A 14966-nucleotide genomic window follows, 5' to 3' on the forward strand; every position below is an offset into this window, starting at 1 on the left:
GAAACTGCTCCCAGAGATAGGTAGTTTAGGGTTATTTTTTTTTGATGACCCTAAAAACGAAACTGCTCCCAGAGATAGGTAGGTTAGGGTTATTTTTTTTTGATGACCCTAAAAACGAATCTGCTCCCAGAGATAGGTAGGTTAGAGTTATTGGCTGACAGCGTTTGGTTTTTTACTTGTAGTTTTTTAGATTATGTTTTAATTTTAGTGTTTTTGATATTTGTTGTATGTGAAATACCTACAAGTAACAAATATAATCACTACACTATTAATATACAGTAACAAGAAAATATTATCCTAGATATTTAAAAGAACGAAAACTATAAGGAAAAGATTAATTTAAAAATATTAAAAATAGGCGATTGCGGAAGAAAACCATTGGGAAAATATGGGAACGGAGTAATTGCTACCGAGAATGAATGATTTCGGGAAATTATGGGCAACGCAAAATATGAGAACGGAGTAATTGCCTCGAAGAAAAAATGATTTTCGGAAATTATGGGCCACACTCGCGCACGAAGCTTCTTAGTTGCAGTTTACAGGTTAATTCAAAGGTAATGTTGGTTTCCTAACATAAGTAGAGTTAGACCAAGAAAAGTCTGCAGAGATTTTGACACTGGCACAAATAACATTGGAACTGCGTGTGCTGTCAAAATCTCTGCAGACTTTTCTTGGTCTAACTCTATCCACTTTTCTATACAATTATGGCGACGTGTATACTTAAGGGGCATCGACCGTACACTGACATCGGGATGATATTTTTATCATGTTATTTAGTAGTCATCGTGCGTCTCGCTTGCGCCAATACATGTACGGACAAGAACGAGTGAAATGCACGATAACTAAATGACATCAGTTACTTAGATGTCTTTCTGATATCAGTGTAAGTTTGAATTGGCCTGTTAGCCAAAAATTGTTTCGTATGTCCATATGTTCTACTCTACAGGTCGCATATCTAAACCAATTCCCGAATTTTGTAAGCAATTGATAGTTAAGTTTTTATGGTCAAATTAGATTCTCTAAATTCTTCAAAACAACGGAACCATACATTTATTCAGTTTTAAACTCTGCTCGCGAGGTCTACAGCTCACAGAGCCACTAGTATATATTATTGCATAAAATATATTTTTTGTAAAATAATCCATTTTAGGGCAACAAGGTAAAAATGTCATACTAATGCATACAGGGCGTCCTTCTTATGTACTTTAGAGTGGTTCACGTTTATATGAGAAAAATTCAAACTCTAGCTAGAAGACGCGGCACCCCCTTATTATTATGCTGATAAAGTACACCAAGTTTTGTAACTTTATCTCAACTACAAGGGGGTGCTCAACCACTTGGAATTTTTCAACGTTGTATGAAATCCAAAAATAAATAACTAAATATTTTTTAGATTTTTATTTATTTATTTAAACTTTATCACACAAAATATATACAACAATGTACAAATGCCGGACTTAATGCCAAATGGCATTCTCTACCAGTCAACCATAGGGCCAAACAGAGATACCTACCATTGGTGCAGAGAGAGAAATATAGAGTGAACTAGCTGTTGCCCGCGACTTCGTCCGCGTGGACTACTTTTCCGCGTTACTTTTCTTGCATTCTAATAATATGCTCTTATACAACGATTCAAGTCCCGCACTTAAAAAAATGTTTGACGTTCATACAAACTTTCATCCCCTTTTTCACCACCTTAAGGGATGAATTTAGACAAACGCTGAAATTAGTTATCTTCTCTTTTAATGAAATAAGTTTTTACGAAATTAAATATTCCTAGCTTAAAATAAAACTTGACCCAATACTAATTTTCAACCCCCTTTTAACCCTTTTAAGGAATGAATTTTTAAAAACCCTGAAATTACTTTTTTTGTATTCTAATAATATGCCCTTATACAAAGATTGAAGTTCCGCACTCACAAAATATTTGATCTCCATACAAACTTTCAACCCCTTTCTCACGACCTTGGGGGATGAATTTTAATAAATGCTTAAATTCGTTTTCTTGTTTTTTAATTTAATACCTTTTTGCATAGTTTCAAGTTCCTAGCTTAAAATTAAATTTGCATCCCAAGACGAACTTTTATCCCCTTTTTAACCCCCTTAGGGGTTGAATTTCCAAAAACCTTGCAATTACTTTTTTCGTAATCGGCTATTATGCCTTTCTAAGAAGTTTCAAAGCATTTGTAATGGATTCAAACTTTAAACCCCCTTTTAACCCTTTTAGGCGATACATTTTACAAAACGCTGAAATTACTTTTCTTGCCTTCTAATAATATCCCCAAATACAAAGATTCAAGTCCCGCGTTCGAAAAAATGTTTGAAATCCATACAAACTTTCAACCCCCTTTTCACCACCTTAGGGGATGAATTTTCAAAAACGCTGGAATTAGTTTTCTTGTATTTTAATTTAATACCTTATTGCAAAGTTTCAAGTTCCTAGCTTAAAATAAAATTTGCACCCCAAGACGAACTTTCATCCCATTTGTAACCCCCCTTAGGGGTTGAATTTCCAAAAACGTTGCAATTACTTTTTTTTGTAATCGGCTGTTATGCCTTTCTAAGAAGTTTCAAAGCATTTGTAATGGATTCAAACTTTCAACCCCTTTTTATCCCTGTTAGAGGATGAATTTTACAAAACGCTGAAATTACTTTTCTTGTCTTCTAATAATATCCCCAAATACAAAGATTCAAGTCCCGCGCTCGAAAAAATTTTTGATATCCATACAAACTTTCAACCCCTTTTTCACCACCTTAGGGGATGAATTTTCAAAAACGCTGAAATTAGTTTTCTTATATTTTAATTTAATACCTTTTTACAAAGTTTCAAGTTCCTAGCTTAAAATAAAATTTGCACCCTATGTCGAAATTTCATCCCCTTTTTAACCCCCTTAGGGGTTAAATTTTCAAAAACCTGGCAATTACTTTTTTTTGTAATCGGCTATTATGCCTTTCTAAGAAGTTTCAAAGCATTTGTAATGGATTCAAACTTTCAACCCCTTTTTAACCCTGTTAGGGGATGAATTTTACAAAACGCTGTAATTACTTTTCTTGTCTTCTAATAATATCCCCAAATACAAAGATTCAAGTCCCGCGCTCGAAATAATTTTTGATATCCATACAAACTTTCAACCCCTTTTTCACCACCTTAGGGGATGAATTTTCAAAAACGCTGAAATTAGTTTTCTTATATTTTAATTTAATACCTTTTTACAAAGTTTCAAGTTCCTAGCTTAAAATAAAATTTGCACCCTATGTCGAAATTTCATCCCCTTTTTAACCCCCTTAGGGGTTAAATTTTCAAAAACCTGGCAATTACTTTTTTTTGTAATCGGCTATTATGCCTTTCTAAGAAGTTTCAAAGCATTTGTAATGGATTCAAACTTTCAACCCCTTTTTAACCCTGTTAGGGGATGAATTTTACAAAACGCTGTAATTACTTTTCTTGTCTTCTAATAATATCCCCAAATACAAAGATTCAAGTCCCGCGCTCGAAATAATTTTTGATATCCATACAAACTTTCAACCCCTTTTTCACCACCTTAGGGGATGAATTTTCAAAAACGCTGAAATTAGTTTTCTTATATTTTAATTTAATACCTTTTTACAAAGTTTCAAGTTCCTAGCTTAAAATAAAATTTGCACCCTATGTCGAAATTTCATCCCCTTTTTAACCCCCTTAGGGGTTAAATTTTCAAAAACCTGGCAATTACTTTTTTTTGTAATCGGCTATTATGCCTTTCTAAGAAGTTTCAAAGCATTTGTAATGGATTCAAACTTTCAACCCCTTTTTAACCCTGTTAGGGGATGAATTTTACAAAACGCTGTAATTACTTTTCTTGTCTTCTAATAATATCCCCAAATACAAAGATTCAAGTCCCGCGCTCGAAATAATTTTTGATATCCATACAAACTTTCAACCCCTTTTTCACCACCTTAAGGGATGAATTTTCAAAAACGCTGAAATTAGTTTTCGTGTATTTTAATAATATATCTTTTTACGAAGTTTCAAATTCCTAGCTTAAAATAAAACTTGAACCCCATACAAACTTTCATCCCCTTTTTAACCCCCTTAGGGGTTGAATTTCTCAAAATCGCTTCTTATCTCTTGTACACTTTATAAATGTAATCTGGTGTGAAAATTTCAACTTTCTATCTTTTGTAGTTTCGGCTCTGCGTTGATGAATCAGTCAGTCAGTCAGTCAGTCAGTCAGTCAGTCAGGACACTTGCATTTATATATATAGATTAAAAAAAAAGCCAACTATACTTATAAACTACATAAATAAATAAAATATTCGGGTGAGAATACGTTTGTGTCATACGCCACTTACATACATGGTTTGCAGGAGAGCGAAAAGAAGCAAAAAAATGTTTTTTTCCAAAAGTTCTACATTTAGGAAATATTGAAATTATTTATCATTTAGGCACATATGTTTACTATTTATAGTACCATACAAATATTGTATTGTATAGTGGTAATCATAAAATAAAAGCATTTTTAATATTGCCATATCCGTTTTTGATGAGTAAATGTTAAACGTACAATGTATGATATGACACAAACGTTTTGGATATGTCACACTTTTGTGATAATTTTCTGTTAAAAGAGTGTAAAAACCCTATAGCAAAATGCGTATATAGCTCAACATTTTTCAAAAATAGTTTTTTTCAAAAACCGATTACTGTCAATTACAGCATATTTTTTGTTATTTTGGGAATCATTAAAAAACGATTTTGCCATGGCACAAACGTATTCTCAACCGACGATATATAAACTATCACATATTTATAAAATACATACTATAAACATAATAATGATGGATATTATTCGAACTCTTGTTTTAGCAAATGCTTACGTAACATCCGCTTGAAAGAAAATTTACTTGGAGCTTGTTCAATATTTAGAGGGAGTGAATTTCAAAGACAGCTAGCCTGGACGGCGAAAGAATTAGTCATAAAACTAGTACGGTGAGAAGTTATGGTCAGTTTGAGAACGCGGGAGGTACGCAGCTCACATCCTGGACGAGGACTATCGAAGACGAATTATTTTTGAGATATCCAGGAGCAGAAGGCTCAAAGAGGATCGAAAATTGGACACAAAGGATCCGGAAGGACCTACGACGACGGATGGAGAGCCAGTTGAGCTGCCGGCGGTAAAAGGAGACATGATCGTATTTACGAAGTCCATATATAAATCTAATACAGTTATTGAGTATGTTGGTAAAATAGTTTTAAGTATGCTAAGCTGTAGTTTATAAATGTTATCTATTTGTGTTTTATATGTTCGTCCGTAGCTACTTAGCCCATAACTTATGACCGTGTCTGCCAGAGACAGGTATAGTAATCGTAATATATTATAAGGGAGTTTATATATAAGTATGTTTATTTGGGAACGCAGTGACCGTGGTTTGTCACACACATGTTCAATGTGAGGGTTCCAGTTGAGGTGTTTGTCAATGACAAGGCCCAGGTAGGTGTGTTGGTCCACCAGCTGGAGCGGCTCGCACGCGCACGCGCGCGGGTCGTGCCAGCAGGGGTGCGCATGAGCTATAACTATAGGGTTGACACTTTTTTGCGTATGGGGAGCGTATGTGTAAAAGTTTTGTTTTGTTGGCATTTATAACTAAGCCCACGTCGTGAGCCCACTTACACAGAGTATCAAAATTGTAAAATTGTATTGCATCATTTCCTGAGCCTCACTGACCACCGTATGTGACCAAGCACGTATCATCGGCAAATTGGTATACAGAGCCCTTCGTAAATAGGTCACACATGTCGTTGACGTAAGTTAAATATTCGGTTGGACCTAAAATCGAACCTTGTGCCGTGTCTTTTTGTGTAGGAGTCACTATCTTGTCCATTGATGCGTACGACTGTATTTCGGTTTGTATGGTAGTCACGGAACCACTCCAGCAAAGCGTGGTATAATTTAAAACATCGAATGCTTTGCTGAAGTCAATGAAGACAACCAGCACCTGGTTTCTGTTATTCAGTTGCTGGTTGACCTCATTGACAAATGTTGATAACAACTGGGAAGTATTTCGACCCTTTTGAAACCCATATTGTTTATCATTTATTATGTTGTTTTTAGAAAGGAAACTCGTTATCTCATCGCCGATATACCTCTCAACTATCTTATCAATACATGGTGAAATCGTAATTGGTCTATAATTATTTACGTCATTGTACGCCCCTTTCTTATGAATGGGCCTAACTATACCTATTTTTAATTGATCGGGGTATGAGGACGTGGAAATGTCCGTTATGCATGCGTTAATTAGGTGTGTGATGACCGGTGTTATCTCTGTGCTGATACATAACAAATCTCTGACCCGTATGTTATCAATAAGTTATTAAGTTAAAAAAAAAATTACCCATAAGTACAATACAAACGTGAACCACCCAAAGTACGTAAGAAAGACGGCCTGTATGCATTAGTAAGACATTTTTACCTTGTTGCCCCAAATGGATTTTTTTACAAAAAAAATATTTATCAATAATATGTTTTGCATTAAATAACTAAAAATTGAGGTTGTCGCTATCTCTCAAGTATTAAAAAATAAAGTTTAAAAATTAAAAATACATTTTTAAGACTTTATAAACAAGTTAGAACCTCGATTTTTTTTTTAATGAATTACTATTAGGTGCATGTAACAACCAAAGGTCTAGCAGGCTAAGGAACAAGAAGTGCCCCCAACGACGGATTTGGTCATTCTTTCAGGTGGTGTACTGGCAGGTCCTAAGAACACTCTATGCCTAATATCAGTTCTCGATCTTCTTTTGTTTTCGAGTTATGCAGGATAATGTAAAATAATCAGCGTATCATTGAAAGTGTCATATTTTGTAAACTGTTCAAGTTAGATTAACCCAACAAAATTATATTTGACAATAATTAAATAGACTACAAAATGCATATTTTTAACCTGGATCATGTCCTTATAGTTCATTATAAAAAAATCAGAAAAATATGCATGAGTAGCCACTAAAGGGGCCCACTGATTAACAGTCCGCCGGACGGTATCGGCCTGTCAGTTGTTCGGAACTGTCAAAATTCTGTTCTAACTGACAGGCCGATACCGTCCGGCGGACTGTTAATCAGTGGACCCCTTAATACCCACTACATACACATATAAAAATATTTGCATAAATCTTCGTGCGTCATGCCAAAAAAAACATTATCTAACAAGTAGTTACTATAAGCCTATATAAAATAAAATGTGCAAATGTTATCAATGTTGACATAAAAAATAAAAAAATAAATAAATAAATATTATAGGACATTTTTACACAAATTGACTAAGCCCCACGGTAAGCTCAAGAAGGCTTGTGTTGTGGGTACTCAGACAACGATATATATAATATATAAATACTTAAATACATAGAAAACAACCATGACTCAGGAACAAATATCTGTATCATCATACAAATAAATGCCCTTACCAGGATTCGAACCCGGGACCATCGGCTTCATAGGCAGGGTCACTACCCACTAGGCCAGACCGGTCGTCCACATGACATCGTCATCGTCGATGCATTATAGATAGGTTTATTAGAAGAGATTGTACTTACAGTCAGCAGCAGAAGTTGCTAGGCGGGCGAGGTGTTCAAAATTATGTTATTGAAAACTTATTGAAAACTCCTTATAATTCGTCAAATTATGACAATATCTGTAAAAAAACCGGGCAAGTGCGAGTCGGACTCGCGCACGATGGGTTCCGTACCATAATGCAAAAAAAAAAACGAAAAAAAAAGCAAAAAAAAAAACGGTCACCCATCCAAGTACTGACCACTCCCGACGTTGCTTAACTTTGGTCAAAAATCACGTTTGTTGTATGGGAGCCCCATTTAAATCTTTATTTTATTCTGTTTTTAGTATTTGTTGTTATAGCGGCAAAAGAAATACATCATCTGTGAAAATTTCAACTGTCTCTGTCGGTTCGTGAGATACAGCCTGGTGACAGACGGACGGACGGACGGACGGACGGACGGACGGACGGACGGACGGACGGACGGACAGCGAAGTCTTAGTAATAGGGTCCCGTTTTACCCTTTGGGTACGGAACCCTAAAAAACATCACCTTGTTCCATTACATAAACGTCGACAGATTGCAGATATTACTTAAATACTTAAAATTTTAAATGGTAACATTGATTGTCCTGAATTGGCTACTTCCCTACTAGTCAAATCAGCTTCTTTTTTAGAACTGTCAAAACGATTTGCTAATATGGAATTTATATGAAAACGTGTATAGTGACGTCACGGTCAACTCACCTACTTTTTATATATCAATTCGATTTATTAAATATATATTGTGGTTAAAAATAACTGCTATCTATGTTTTTCTAATAATTATCTGGCTCCAATTTCACCACGGTGACAGGTGCGACAATTGTAAAACATCACTGTTGCTGACGTCACAGGCATCCATGGGCTACGGTTACCGCTTACCATCGGGCGGGCCGTATTCCTGTTTGCCACCATCATTGTATTATTAAAAAAAACTTTATTATATCGGAAAAAAACAGATATTTCTCTTGCTAAGTTTATGACAATTGTCACAAGAAACACTACAATTGTCACGAAATTCCGACATATAACTCATTACCTGTCAAGAATTACCTACAATTCTTCTAAATCTTGACAATTGTCAGAAACTTCGCAAAAGAAATATCTGTTTTTTTCCGATATAATAAAGTTTTTTTTAATAATACAATGATGGTGGCAAACAGGAATACGGCCCGCCCGATGGTAAGTGGTAACCGTAGCCCATGGATGCCTGTGACGTCAGCAACAGTGATTTTACAATTGTCGCACCTGTCACCGTGGTGAAATTGGGGCCTGGTGTTTTATTTCATGCATAGTGTGAAATAATTTATTTTAAGTAGAGGAAAGTACCCAATTGCTCGCTAAGCTCTCCTTCAATACTCCATTTAGGTCTAAAAGATACTTCCCTCCCCTCTCAATTCCATTTTCATCGCGTAATTATAGAAAGAATAGCTTTCTATTACGAGCTGGTAAAAGTCTAAATGAACTATCGAAAGAGCGTGATATTGACGTTTTTAATAGCAACATCACAACCATAAGACGTATTCTGACAGACAAATTACTTAAGTGAGCGAGTCGTATGCGATAGCATATTCATATTACTGTATCGATAGATGTATATTATTAATAAGTTTTGTTTTCCTAGTTCAGTAGGTATATAAAGAGTATTGCTTTGTATTGTATAAAAATATAATAAGTATACGTATTTAGAATATTAGTGGTAACACGTTGTAAATTTTAGTGCTAACCAAGGCTAACCACCATTTATTTGTTAACCTGTTGCTATTGGCGGGAACCTATAATTGGCTTTCTGTTATCTACATACATAACTATTGTACAATTAATAGCTGTTGGTTCTCCGAATAATAAATAAATAAATAAATTATCTTGACACGCTCTTATTCTCTTAACAATAAAGTCGCGTCAAGATTTCAATAAATATCAAATATCATTTTGAACACCTCGCCCACTTAGCAACTTCTGCTGCTGACTGTATACCTACATACTAACTTAACATCACACTGCACTGGTACAGTCGACGCCAAAAATATGTTTACACATTTGCACCTTACTCCTTTGCAATAAGGCGAAAAATGTAAACCTATTTTTGACGTCGACTGTATTTTATTTATGAAATTGTACACCTTTTGTTACGTAATAGAAATAACAAGTACTAGTTTCTATTAGCACGTCTTCTCATCTTGCCATTTAATAGATCTTTTTTTTGAAAACAGACTCACTAAATTAGGAACGATTTTTTTTCTGATGGACGTTTAGGTAAACGCGCGTAAAGCACTGATTTTGTCGATCTGGACTGCTAAAAATGGTAATTTTGTATTACACATATCCTGTATTCCACCTTTAATAGACTACATTTATCGGAATAATCATTCGAATAAACATAATTCACAATATTTTTATTCACGAATGATTTATTCGCGAATTATTTATTCGCAGATGATGTATTCGCGAATAATTTATCCGCGGATAAATCATTCGACGACTTTTCAAATGACGAATGATTTATTCGTCATTTCATTCGAATAAATCCACGAAAAATATTTATGTTTTTTGTCTTATTCCATGCAAATAAACAACACGAATAATACGACTTGTTTTTACTGTACATTTGTTCTGACAAGTTAAAGATAATTAAGGGTTAAAGGATAAGCTCAGGTAGTATAATAAACAAAGGACTAGCGTGAACAATAAGTTAATCACACACAAAGTTAGTAACTTTCTAGCCTGACGTAGAAAGAAATAGCTACATAATAAAAGAGTGAGAAAACCTAATTTTCTTAGCAGTTGTTTGCTTCAGAGCGAATCTCACAGCGTATAATTTATAATTACATTAACTATTTAGGTAGTTGCATTGCACATCACAATTGCCAAATCTTTCTAAACCGTGAAAAGTTAATAAAAGTTATTCCAATAAACAAATTATTCGTGGCAATTCATTCGACGAATAAATTATTGGCGGATGAATTATTCGACGAATAATTTATTCAAATAAGAATAATCATCCGACATTTCCATTCGTCATTCGCGATAAATTTTGTTATTTTTATTCGTTATTCGCCATTCGAATAAATTTGCCCATCTCTGCTTTGAAGTAGTTTAAATGAAAGTTAGACGAAATCAATGTTCTTCAGAAATTACTTCAAAACAAGTGACAATGTCTCTGAAAATCGACTTAATTGCAACGTAATTTTGATATTTAAACAATTAGTCTGTTCGAGATCCTGAAAACTGTGAAAAATAAAGATAATACTCCTAAAAATACGTGTTATACCTCATTAGATTCGTCATGATGCGTAGAAAAATGTATTCGAAGCGTAGATTAGCACACAAAAAATAAAAAATGGGGAAAAAGTAGATATTTTTTATTTCCCCAATATATCAATAAGTATTCATATTTAAGAAACGAAAATTAACATTATTAAAGAGAAGGATATTTCCAATAAAACATTCCATACTTGCAGAACTCTATTTCCATTATTTATACTTTTTATTCATAGCTGAACACAGCCCTCCGCGCTCCATTTTCGGGAAACGCGCGCGGCGTGTAAAAGCGGTTACGTAACATTAAATATACTTTCAAAGGTATTAAATATACATTGAAAAATAAAAATTCAAGTTTGGTGTCTTTTTCGTATAATTCAAGGATGAAAAATTCATTTCTGTAATTAAATTTTCACTCTTCCATACAAAAAATACGAAAAATTCAAAATTAAAAAAAAATCTTTACACTTTGTTTTTCGAAAATCCTCTACAGAATTAAAACTATGAGGATATGCTCTAGAAAAAAAATACCTGTGAATAGCCCAGTTATCCTACTATATAGAATAGTAAACTTGTCAAACATTTTTTTTCATAACTCTGTTAAAAAAAATGTTTTGTGTCGCGCGGCGTACCTCCATTGTAAGAGCGGTATGCAGCGTTTAGGATTTTTAAGTATGTTTAGATGATTTCTGATAAGTTGTTATTCTTCTGGTTATAGATTACATTAATAAATTACTTCTGAACGTGATAGATATACAATTATAAATTAAATATATAAATAAAGATGTTGGGAAAACTTTCGCCAATAGAGTTATTAATTATAAATGTGATAAAATTAACATAGGAGATGTATGACAAAAAATGCGGGTTAAAATAAGATGCCCATGCCCATGGGTCCGTGCATTTGAGTTTTTTTTTTAACGCAGTTGCACATTTTGTTTTGCAGCGGCAACGAATAAGCTCTAAACAAGCAGCAGCCGCCGGGTGCTGAGGGTCTATAATCTGTCCCCAAACATAGCCTCCTTGGTAAACTGCACGGAGAATATGTTTACGTAGGTAGCGCATCTTCCATTGGAGGCAGATTCTCTAAGTGGAGATTTATTTTTGTCTAAAGTACTTTTCGGCACTCTTTTACACTAATATAATATCGTCTAGGGGCCAATTCACACCTCGTAATTCAAATCTGTCCATACTTACTAATCCACCTTATTATATCAGATTACCATTTCTTTAATATGCATATGTACGGATGGACGTTTAATAAATAAAATAGAAATAGAATATTGATTACATGTGTTTATTGGTCAAACACAACTTACAGACTAACTCGATTACATGATTGATACATAGCTTATATAATAAGAATAAGTACATAAGTACACATACACCACACGCCCCCTCTGCATGTAAAATAAAAAAAGTATAAGCTTTTTTTTTTAACAATAATATAGTTTAGTTCTATTTTTGTGCAGAGTGTTTTGTCTATTTCTGTTATCTAGAATTATTACATTGGGTTCAATGTCCTTAACTACTTTAAATGGACCTAAATATAAGGGGTCCAGTTTGCTAGAACGAGCTTCGTTTTTAACTAACACTAAATCTCCTTCTGTATACTTTACTGTGTGTACATAAGTGTCGTAGCGAGCTTTTCTTAGCTCCTTACTTTTACATATATTATTCTTAGCATCTAGGTGCGACTTTTGTAACCTATATTTTAATTCATACGGGTAATCGTTATAGTTGTACAAAGGATCTAATGTATCTGTCAAATTTGTCGGTATATTACACATTTTTCCAAAAACAAGTTCAAATGGGCTGTATTTGGTTTCGGTATGAACAGTAGTATTGAAAGCAAAACACCAGTAGGGTAACCATGTACTCCAATTTTGTGCCGAGTTATCTGTTTGAATGCGTATAAAGGAAATAAGATTTTTATGGCTATTTTCTAGTGCACCTATAGTTTGATGATGATAAGCAGTTGACGTTAAATGTGTAATTTTTAACAGTTTACATACTTCTTGCATCGTAGATGAAATGAATTCTGTGCCGCGGTCGGTAACGATTTCACTGGGTATGCCGTAGCGTAAAATAAAGTTGTTTACAAACGCAGTAGCGACGGCTACCGTGTCCTTTGTAGCGAGTGGGTACGCTTCGACATACTTGGTAAGATCGCACTGCAATGTTAAAATATAACTATAATTATTGTAATCCTTACCTAATGGCCCAACTATATCTAAAAATATTCTACTGAAGGCTGTTTTATCTGTGTCAGTTATTGTCATTGGTTCTCTTGTATATTTACTATGTTTCTGTTTTTGACATGCGTCACATCTCTTTACAAAATCCGTGACGTCTTTCTCCATACCATGCCAGAAAAATCGTCGTTTAATGTTATTTAACATACGCCTAATGCCTGCATGTCCACTAGTAGGTAACATGTGGTAGTCATTTAGTATGACACGAATTGTGTCCCTATCGGTAATTCTTTTAATTCCTCTTAAAATGTGTAACCGCGGTCCGGTCCAACTTGGTAATTTATTTATAGAACGCGTTAACGCTTGAACATTTTCTTTATTATTTTCATTTATTATTACATATACGTCATTTACATTTATATTTTCACTGAATGAACTCAACGCCCTCGCAAAGGCAGCTCGTGCGCAATGCGATCGGGATGTTGGTTTGACGTAAATTAACGAATTTGTTTCTACAAATGCGAACTTTTCGCTCTCTTTAGTTACGTGTTGTTCTAATGTTTTAATTTCCGTATCATGTATATTCATTAAAAGTTCCGTGTAACTGTTGGGAGCTTTTAGCATATCGACCACTCGGGGTTGACAAGTCCAGTTGGTAGTGGCTGGTGGTTGATTTACGGGAGATATTTTGTCAGTTTCATTCTTGTTTATTTTTTTACGCTGTGCCCTAGTTAATACTGCTACGATGTTCTCGTGCATTCCTTTTAATTCATCGCTACTAATTTTTATACGAGATAATGCATCGGCTGCCACATTATCTGCCCCTTTTACATATTCTACGTCAAAGTCGTATTCTTCTAGTAACAGTCTGAATTTCATTAAGCGACTAGTTGGATTAGCCATGTTAAATAAATATACCAAGGGTTTATGATCCGTTTCGATTGTAAATTTTTTACCGTAGAGGTACGGTCTAAAATACTTCACTGACCAGACAATCGCCAAAAGTTCTTTGTCTATAGTTGGGTAATTAATTTCGGCTTTATTGAGGGTGCGACTGGCATATGCTACGGGTCTATTGTCACTGTTGTTCAGTACAGCACCTAAGGCATAACCACTAGCATCTGTTTTCAATATAAAAGTGTTGTTTTCGTCAAAATTTGGGTACTGTAGAATGGGTGGAGTAACTAATAATTGTTTAATCTTGTTAAAGGCTGCATTACATTCATTCGTCCAATTAAAAAGTACATTTTTACGGCAAAGCATTGTTAATGGTAAAGTGATTTCTGCAAATGATGGGATAAACTTTCTATAATAATTTGCAAACGCAACAAATCTACGCACCTCGTCGGGATTTTCTGGAATTGTGTAGTTTTCTATTGCTTTCGTTTTTTCCGGGTCAGGTTTGATCCCGTCTGATGACACTATGTGTCCTAAATATAATAATTCTTTCTTTAAAAAGTTGCATTTCACGGGGTTTAATTTAAGATTAACTTTTCGAAGCCGAGAGAATATATCTAGTAGGTTTTTATTGTGACTTTGTAAATTTCGGCCGAAACAAATTAAGTCATCTAAATATACTAGGCATTTTTCATGATTTAAACCTGCCATCGCTATTGTCATTGCCCTGGAAAAACAACTAGGGGATATCTTCAATCCTTGCGGTAATCTGGTTAGCTGAAAGTGCCCTGAATGTGTTGAAAACGCTGTTAATTTCCTGCTATTGGGGTCTAAATTTAATTGATAGTAACCTTGGCTAAGATCAAGATGTGTGAAATACATGGCTCCTGAAAGTGAGTCCAAAATATCCGTAATATTAGGTAGTGGGAATTTGTCATCTAATATTCGGTCATTAAGTTTCCTGAAATCAATTACTAATCGCCATTTTTTTAAATCAGAGCTGGACTTTTTGGGAACTAATAGAACAGGACTAGACCATTCGCTA

This window comes from Cydia splendana, unplaced genomic scaffold (genome assembly GCF_910591565.1).
Source record: "Cydia splendana unplaced genomic scaffold, ilCydSple1.2 scaffold_68_ctg1, whole genome shotgun sequence".
NCBI classification, from domain to species: Eukaryota; Metazoa; Arthropoda; class Insecta; order Lepidoptera; family Tortricidae; genus Cydia; species Cydia splendana.